The sequence below is a fragment of the Centroberyx gerrardi genome, chromosome 10, assembly GCF_048128805.1.
Source record: "Centroberyx gerrardi isolate f3 chromosome 10, fCenGer3.hap1.cur.20231027, whole genome shotgun sequence".
NCBI classification, from domain to species: domain Eukaryota; kingdom Metazoa; phylum Chordata; class Actinopteri; order Beryciformes; family Berycidae; genus Centroberyx; species Centroberyx gerrardi.
Window position 1 is genome coordinate 17983821 of NC_136006.1, and position 10581 is coordinate 17994401.

Genomic DNA, 10581 nt, shown 5'->3' on the forward strand with positions numbered 1-10581 from the left:
CCCCAGGCGAACTAAGGCGAGCAAAGACAAATAGGTCAGATTTCCGGTTGAATTCTAATTTTGATTTTGATCGTTAGCATTCCTTTCAGCTGGCCATTAAGGAGCAGGGAATTGATAATCAAGCCTGTTTTAAAGGAGGAGATCCATCACTGACAGAGTAAGCCACATTGCTGTTCTATCAATTAATAAGCCATTTACTTGTAAAAAGGAGAGCTCATTTCTCTCACAACAAAGGTTTCCTTTCCCCTGACGATTCAGACTCGGAAAAACAAAGAGTGTAACCTTTTTTTGCTGGCTTTCGCAAACATCTTTGTTGTTGACTCAGATGCAGATGCTACAAACAGAAGGACAATCCAGGCACTCCAAATATAGAAATTTAATCACGAGGAAGAAAAAATTCTTAAAAAGCCTTTATTGTAGTGGCTAAATCATTAAAAAAGCCAACATGTTTCGACCACTGTAGTTCTTCTTCAGGGCTTTAAACAAGACAGTGCACATGCTTGGCAAATTGATGTGGGAGCGATGTTTCAATTTAGTCTTCTGGGATGTAATATAATGAAGGCGTATTAGTCATTTCAGCTATCATATGAATATGATCCATGGAGTGCAGAAATAATTTTGTGGAACATTACAATGAGGATTGAAGGCAGTGCTGTCTGAAGGTTAAGCAGCCTCTTCCTGGGTACTGTCTCATTAGTGTTCGTGTTTACTGTCTCTCGAGTGGATTTGGGATTAGTAGAGCCATCTTGCTGTAAATGCCATTCAGAATACACAGGGACATGAGGGAATACTAGCCTTCTCTGGCAAACACACAAATATAGGCAGCATCCAGCCCATACTTGTCACATCATGCTCCTTAATAGACAAAACGTCAGACCAACAATCTTAAGTCTTAGAAAATATTCTCCTGTATTGTTGCTTGGTGGTGTTCTGTAAAGGAGAGTTTTTATCTCATGTTTCAGCGATATATAGTAGAGTGCTACGTTTCAAAGAGGTCGAGTAGAGTGTTTAGGCCGTAGGCTGGATAAGAGATGAACAGGGATGAGGGGTTAGAGAAGGAGAGGAGGGCACATTTAGATCTACTCGAATGGTCACAGTCGCCAGGCCACCATTGCCTTAAGTGTGTTTTGTGTGTATCTGTATGTCTATGTGTGCGTGTGTGTGTGTGTGTCACTCATGCGTGTACATGCCTGTGTGTGTATACATGACTCACGTCTGTTTGAGGCAAACAGAGAGCTGGAGAAGAAAGCATATGGCGACGTTGTTCCCCTAACTAAGGGAAAGAGGACGGTCAGTAGCAACCACTGCTGAATATTCTGGGGTTGCTCGAACGTGTGAATTGTTTATAGACAAATGTGAATGAAACAGAGCTTCGTGCGAGTGTTGTCCTTTCTGAAACAGTCCTGAGACCTTTGAAAAAACGTCTGTGAAAAGTATGTGATGTGGTTTTTGTGGTTACTGTCTATGATGCTATCTTGACAAGTGTGTTTGTGCTGCTGCAACGCTGTAAGGCCCTAGGTGTTTACTTGTGGTTTGGAGTGTGTAGTTTTCCGTTCTGGCTTATGCTCTCGATGGGGGAGGTTCAACAGGTCTACCTCCCATGTGACAGTGCAGATTTATTGCTATTATGATTGTTGTTACAGCCACTATCCATTGTTTCTGACATGGCAGACAGGGGAGATGTGCTATCTCTCTGCATGAGGGTCATCCGGTTAGCAATTGGTCATTGTATATTTCTCATACTGTACTTGTGTGAACGTATTTGTGTGTGTGTGTGTGTGTGTGTGTGTGTGTGTGTGCATGACAGAGAGAGAGAGAGAGAGAGAGAGAGAGAGAGAGAGAGAGAGAGATCCAGATTTTGTGCTGCTAGACTGGTTGGTGTGAAAATTGGTGTTCCTCGTGTGACAGATGCACATGGTTCTTTCTCTGTCTCTGTCTCACTGTGTGTGTGTCTTTGTCTCTCTCTTACACACACACACGCATTCACGCACACACGCACACACACACACACACACACACACACACACACACACACAGTTTCAAATATGTATGTAAAACTGGCTACACCCAGCTGGGAGCGCTTTGCTTTTGCTTTTTTGTGTAATGTTATTTAATCTAAATAAAGTCTCTTTGTCAACTATATCCAGTCTCCTCACTATCCAGGCCCATGTAGAACTTAAGTAACTTTGCGCTTCTGTTGTAATTCAAATTGTAATTATTTTTTTCCCCCCCTATTCAGGCACAGTCAAAATGTTTCCGGTAAACAGGCAAAAAACAACAACAAATGCATGCAGTCAGGCATAATCTGAGTCAGTCTGTAGTGAAGTGTCTGGCTGACACTTCACCTCATCCAAGCACTTTTAGCCAAGTACAAGGCAATGCTGAAACTTGAGAAGGGAGAGTGCACAGGCATCGTCTCCCTAGCGTCCTGCTTACTTGGTAGTTCTGCTCAGAGTGGTCTTACTGGAACCTAAAGGCAAACTAATGTTGGCTTGTACTTACATGTAGACTCTTGACACAGCAACTTGGGCATAAATAAACTTAGATTCTACTTCACTAGAAAATACAAAGAAGCATGCAATGAGACAAGATTGCATCATTTCACCAAACACAACAGTGAGCGTGTCCTTTAAAACACAAATCCTTTCCAAACAGCATTGTGGCAGTTATAGATTTATATCTCTTGACTGTATTTTCAGTGTGATAGATGACAGCATGGCTGAGGAGGTACTCACTGACAATTGGATGTGATTTAGATGGTAAAGTTCTGTCTAGTGGATGACAGTATTGATTAACAGAGTACTTGCTATCAATACTGTGGCAGTGGCCAGGATTAGCACTGCTCCACTAATCCATGAATGTAGGAGGATTCAACTCAGAAATCAATTTGCCGTTACAAGGATTTCATCATTCCTACATGTGAATAGTGATACTGATCCTCACAGTCCCAAGTGAACAGAATCACAGCCTTGCAGCGCACTACTGTCTCTTTAAGGAAGACACAATATGTGTCTTGCTTAAAAAAGGAAGCACTTGAAGTACAGTGGCATCTTTGTACAGCAGGTTTTTCTGGTTACTAAGCAGCAGAAACCTCCGCCACCTCCGCTAAAAGAAAAACAAATTGATCAGTTGGATCATTAACCATTAACATATCAAACTGATGGAACGTTATTGTGTGATTCTAAGCCGGTGATCCCTGGCACCTGGAGGGAGCCATTATACCAGCAGGAAACAACAACAGCCATTACCTCCTGCTGAACATCCTATAATCACCACCTCAAAGCAGTCAAAGCATGTAAGGTAAGGGAGGGTAGATTAGCTCAACACTCTTCTTTAAAAGGGGTCAGGGCAGACAGAGAAATGTCCCTGTGTAATGACAGAGAAAACATAACCTCTGACCGAAATCACAGTTTCTCTTGCTCTGTCATGCAGTCTGGGCTATATCTGATAACAACTGACAACACAGGCACGCACGGGCACTCAGACACACAAACACATGCACACGCAGATACATTAATACACATTCTCTTACTCCTACTTACAAGTATAATAGAAGTCAAGCTCATGTGGGATTAGTCTGAGACAGAGTGAGGTGGGCCAATAGAAGAGATGGGAGGGGAAGCAAATCAACATTTTTATGATCTACATAATGCATAGGAATATCCCTTCCAACCTGCACCCGTCTGCCAAGAATAATACCTTCGGTGGAGTCCCTCTCAGCTCATTGTGCTTGCAGATTGCTTCTGAGAGAGATGCATTTATCAGTGCTGCATTGCTTTGTCGTGTCACTGGATATCAGAGGACTTACGCCTGGCCTGCTGTACCACCATTACACCCAAATGAAACGTCAAGACTAAGCAATGATCTGCCATTGCCTGACGCAGAGTTGTTTTATATCAGCCTGAGTCATGTTTCACACGGAAATGGTCCCTCCTGGGTGTTTGCGTTTGCTAGGGAGTGATAATGCATGTACTGCTGAGACTTTTTGGCCCCTAATGTGGATCTGTAATGTACGTGTGACTGTGGGTGATGGGATCACTCCTCAGTCCTGGAGACAGACAAATACAGTGTATGTATTGTCGATATGGATGCTGATGCTTTCCACATATAGTGGTCTACTCATGCAAGCACAGAATCACACACTTGTATGAACTCACATACAAACCAAAATGTCCCTATTGCCCAATAAGCTCATGCATTATGCCTAGTATCAGTATTCATTTGACCAAAAAAGTTCAGGACAGCAATGTTAATGTAACCCCTTTCTGAATGAGTTTTTGTTGGGTTAATTTTGTTGAGTATACTTAAACCTTTGAGCTATTAGTAAAGTTTTTTTTTAAATTTTTGAAATTAAGTATTTCTCTGACTTAGCAAAGCTCCCTCCCTAAAGAAAACAATGTGCTCATGTCAACACTATTGACATGCTATTTACTACATACCATTGACTGTTTTACTGGTTAACTGATTTTATTGACACAGTAGGCCAGCACTTGACTTCTCTGATAACATAGTGTGGTATCTCAGAGTGTAGGAGAGCGCTCACTTGCAATCCAACCATGGAAGCTCCAATAATAATTCAGAGATAATTCAGTATGTTATCAGAGAGCTGCGGTTCCCATGATGGGATTTACAGCCTGTGCAGCATGGAGCCTGCAGTGCATCCCCTTCAAGAAAGGGCAAGTGGATATAACTACCAAGTAGACCTTGATGGTGGAAAACAAATTACCCTTATCCAACATGTCCGTAGATGCCGCCTTCACACTCTGGATAGGTGTAAGCTGCTAAGCACACACTCGCCTTGACACATTAGCTGTGTGGGGTAGCTAATTAACAAGGTTAAGCTTGCAGTTAAGCTATCACCACTATCTCAAGTCTAGCCTAGCCTGCTTTAACACACTGACGTAGCTAATTGAAAAAAAAAAGATAGAGTGAGTTACTCAGCACTGAATACAACAGTAAAATTCAAGTCCTTGATGGCTCAGCTGTAAACAGTTAAACAGGAGACAGATGTGGTTGTGCTGAGGAGAGCAAGTTGCGGTCTTCACAGAAGAAAGTGAGTTACCTGTGATCCACAGTGGTGTATGTATATGCTCCCATGTGACAGCTGTGGCTGGTCTCTCTGTGACAAATGTGGTGTAATTGAAGCTTCTGTGGTTGGACTGCTACAGAGCACTATAGGCTGAGATACTGAACACAGTTAGAAAGAGAGCTCAGATACCTTTCCAACAGTTAACAGATTCCCATTGCGGCATTAGCCAAAAGTGTTCCTTTGCACATAATACAGCAATGCTCTCAATAACTCTGAAAATCCTAGCCTCCAGGTCTTGTAGTTGTTCCCTTTTCAACTAAAATAGCCCACTAAGCCCTTGTATGCTGGGCTCGTATGGTGATGCACACAAACTGCATAGCATAGTTCATGTCAGCAAATGAAACTCAGTTGAACAGTCAAGTTAGCTGACAAGCTAACCGTCAAATGCAGCTGCATTACTCAAGTCACAAGCACAACTTGGTGTCCCCAGTCATCAGCCCCTCCCCCTTTTCACACCCACCAATTTCACTGGTTGAGATAACTGTCAATCAAAATAGGCACTACAGGGAAAAAAATAACAGGCCTAGATAGAACAGGTGAATACCAGAAAATCAGCACATCATGACATCAAATCTGCTCAGATCTTATTAGCTTGGATCCTACACTCATATACTGACATGCCGCTTCAACAGTCTTATCAGCTGAAAAAATGACGAGCAAATCATTAAAACCTTACTGCTCCCATAAGGGTTCTTGTCAGCAGCTTCATTCAGGGTGTTTCTTAGTAGACATAAGCTAATTACTGCCAATTCTGTTTATCTTCATCAGGCTGTAAGCCACATCGAAATGGTGAAGGTTAGGAACAAAGACAATCCCCATTATATGATGAACTCTCACAAGTGACCCTCTACACTGATTTTGAAAGCTGGGAAGGAGCACTACAGAACCAGGACAAGAGTGTGTATTCTTAGCAAATGCCAGCACTCCTGTGTACAAACCAGCATGACAGTGACACAAACCAAGCAGCGGAAGAAAAGGCTGCGGCCTCTCATTTTTTCCTGCTGGGAAGTGACATTTTAGCTCAAGAATCACTTGGAATCATTGGAGAATGTTTTGACAAATTGTTGGGACTTTGTACCTTTGGGCTCATCTGATGGCTGCTTTCTTGGCTGAAGTTTTACACTTACACCATATTCTTTTAGCATATCATGTTTTCTTTTTTTTTTTTTTAGCATTAATTACCACTGGTTCTAAAATGTTATTTGTCACACTTGTAATTACATGTCTTTCATGTAACTCCAGCAATGTTGAGAAACATGTTAATAATTATTGCTTTTATTAATTACTTTAAAGGGGCATTAAATAATCTATGATGATGATGTTTTTTTTTAATTCCTTGGTCAGTAAGTACAGGCCACAAAATGAGTTTTGAACACCAAAAATCTCAGCACCATAATCGTTGAGTTATTGGTATTGATCAACAACCCATTCAAACCCACACAGATTATATATTATGGTCATTTTGTGCTATGGGACAGCAGAAATCATATCAAATGCACCTTTGACTTTGCAAGGTGATTATGCAGCAAAATACTGCCAGTGAAAAATTAAAACAGGAAACAATAACTTGGCAGAATCATTTTCTGAAGGTAAATACTTCCTTCATCTTCAGCAAGGGACAATTCCTGTTTGTGGTTCAAGGGTAGACTATTTCCTGGTCTTATTTATACCTGTCTTCTTATTAAACTTTCATTTCTCAATCACGAGAACATTATAACTGGTGACATTGAGTCAAGTGTGCTGTCAGCACAGATGAGAAGGAAAGACCAGTATGTTCCACTTTTTTCCAACAGACTGGGATTTACACAGGTTTAATTCCCACACATGAATGTGTTTGTGAGCTTGTGGCAGCTGATCAAATGCAGGGCGGGGGAATAGCATAATTACACGTGATAGCGTAAAAGTAATGTGATTACCCCAAAAATTTGTCCAACTCATTATCTTGTTTGAATCTACAGTAATCAAATTACACCTTTTGAAAAAGTACGTAATGACTTGTTGAGTTACTAAAATTAAATAAATTAAAATTGGACCCGATTGTGACATCATAGCAGTGGCGTAATTGTGTCTAAAACATTGAGGGAGACCAACTGAAGTTTGGGGGCTGGGGGCCCTCCCCCAGAAAATTTTACTCATTTTAAATGCATTTCCTGCAATTCTACAGACTTTGGCATCACTGTTGCGCTTTCTTAAATACAGTAAAAGACTAAATCACCTTCACCAAAAAAGGAAAATGCTAAGTGACAAACTAACAGATATATGTAGGCCTAAGTTTTGAACACAGTTAAAACAGTTTTTAATACCATCCTTTTCTCTATTAGTTATATATTTTTTCTTTTACAGTGTAATGTGTCTACTTGGAAAAAAGGGTAACTACATAAATCTTAACAATGGAGTAAAGATCAACACAACCAACTATCCTACATGAAACTTGACTGCACACATATTACATTCTCTTGTTTAAAGACCACAAGCATTGCATTACTTTCATCCCGGTGCAGCTGGACCGGCTGGAGGCTTGGTGGCATGTTTATGCTTCAAGGCTGTTAGACAACTTTTAGGCCTATATCACACACACACACACACACACACACACACACACACACCTAAGAAGCATGTGACATCCAATTGCAGATACATTTTGACTTATTTTACATACATTAGTCTTGAAAAGTTTGACTTGTAAATGCATGCATCTACAAGCCTACTCCAAATCGAAATAAAGTTCTACATAATAGGCTAAATATGATTTCAAATAATCCAAACTCATTTTTGGCATTCAATCAGCAGCTTGGCCCGCTGTTTCTCCTCCACCAATCAGAACACGGCTTCACTTCGGCATTCTAACCGATTATGACATCATTGGATGGAGCTGGACTCTGCTCTACCAATCAGAGCCTGTCTCAGCTGCCACACTGGCAGCACACTTACCACACTGTGTGGTAAGGTATGAACTCCCCTGGGCGCTGGTAAAGCTGATGCTTGGACCAAAGAGGCTCTCTTTGGGAACCGGTTAGCGATGACGGTTCGTTGAAGAGCTGGTGGTTGGTACGAACAGATGCGTTTCGCCTCCCGCTGATGCAAGCCAGCCAGTCCAAAACGCGGTCTGGCAGTTGCGGTTGAGATGCGGTTTGCCTCCTGCTGAAGCAAACCCGCCACCCAGTCCAAACTATCAAAATTAACTAGAAAAAAAATTAAAACTTTAAAAAGAGAGATGCGAGAGACACCACCAATCTCGTTCATCCCCTGCGACCTACCTGAAAAGTAGCTTCACCTATCCTATCTTATAGGGTTGTAGGCCCTTGTAGTCCACAGTAAGAGCTTTATCAGGGGTTCCAGGGAATGTGCTGGGTGCCGCCGCTGCCGCTGCTGCAGCAGTACCGTTAAGCCAGGTGGTATTAGTCAGTAGTGGCAAGCAACAACACTGCTGCTGCTGCTGCTGCTGCTACTACAGCTGCTGCAGCAGTATAGGCCTACTAATGGTAGTTCCAGTAGTTCTCATTACAGATATCTTAAATATTTTAAAGTAGCATTTTGGCTAGTCATAATGTAATGAGAGATATTGTAAATTAACATTTAAGATATCTCTCATTACATTATGACCAACCGAAATGCTAATTTAAGATATCTTTTATGACATTATGACTAGTCAAAATGCTAGACATATCAAACACAAGGCAGAGTCCAGTTTGGGATGAGGTTGGGATATGATTGGCATGCTTGGTGACTGATGACATATGTGGTTTCGATAGTGAATGTCCCGGTCACAAACAAACTGAATGAATGATGACGTGGCGTATGCAGTTGGCCGAGCGGCAGGATACTGTGCGTTGGCCGTATAGGATTTAACAAAAATACAAGAGTACATAGCAGTGGCGAAACTACCATATGTGCAAGTAATGTAGCTGCATTGAGGCCCGCAACAGTTCAGGGCCCCTCTTTGCCACTATCGTATCATAAGATCTCAAGCACTGAGTCTACAGTATACACACAGCCACCAAACTTTAGTTGTAAGCCATAAGTATTTATAGTACTCAATGAGCCAAGTCATCTGCTCCATGGTGTCACATACTTGATGTCATTCATTCACCAAATAAATAACAATACAATAACATAAAACAGTTTTACATATAGTTTATTGACTCCTCTATGTTACATTTCTAAATTAAGTTTAAATAAGGATTAATGGGCGATTTGATGTTCAAAAATGTGCAAAATGTGCCCCCGCCCCGCGGAATTCTGGGTTGTGGTGATTATGGACACATGCGTACTACTGCGTTAGAAGAGTTGGAAGTTAGAAGAGTTGGAAGTTAGAAGAGTTGGAAGTTAGAAGAGTTAAGACAGCAAGTAAGTGAGATGGAGTACAAACACAAAAGCGGGTTTCAGAAGTGAAAACTGAAAGAAGCAGCCGAGAAAGAAAAAGCAAAGCTTCCAGTTTCTTTAAAAAGAAAGATGAGATAGCAAGCAGCACTAGTTGTTCCACTGAGCAAGAGCCGACGACACCTGCTAGCACCAGCGCGCCATCCAGCACTACTGGAGATGGTGAGAACGAAGTGCAAGAGAACGTGCCGGAGTGTCACCGATTATGTTTTCATCTGTGTCAAGGTGTGCTGTCACCGATTATGTTTTCATCTGTGTCAAGGTGTGCTGTCACCGATTATGTTTTCATCTATTATGGTGCTCCGACACCAGATTTTATCAAGTATAGCACGGCGGTCTGTTTTCCTAGTAATCATTTCATTTAGGCGTCAACTGTGCAGTGCATTTCGCTGTTGCTGGTCATTTTAAAGCTGCGTGCTTTCACTTCTTTCATTCGCTACTGACATTACGTTATGTTACCGTAACATAACGTAATCTTATATATAACAAATCTTATACGAGAACCTGATCACAATAAATTCTGGTGAGGTGGTAACGGAACAATCCGTACCGAAGGGAGAGGGGAGGAGGAGGGGCAGGAGGAAGGCAGGCCGCAGACTGAATAGCAAGCGGAACATTATGATGCATTGTGATGGGCAGGGCCCGCTTTGACCATCTTGCATTGGGGCCCGGCGCTGACTCGTTACGCTACTGGTACGGAGAATATCACCGGTAGATCCTGGACCTTCGTTTGGATGGTGAGCGATTCAAGGCTTATTTAAAGCTTTCAGGCTATTTGACATGCGGTGCACTTGTGGCGTTCCAAAAAGTTGAGATACTTTTATCTCAGGACGCCATGGTCGCGCCTGAAAAAAAAGACGCCTCGTAACGTGTGCGCACCGCGACTGCGCCGCTCTCGCTTTTCAGTTGAAGTTGAAGATATCTGATGGATTCTGTTACTGGTTACAATTTTCATAATTTAATTTCATAAATTAAATTTCGTAATCAGTAATTTGTAAGGGAATACATTTGGAAAATAACTTCCCTAAATCTTGGAAAGTGCTATGCAATAAAATGTTCTATGCATGAATGGTGTATTTCACAGACACGAGTTAAAAAAACAGCTCAGCCAA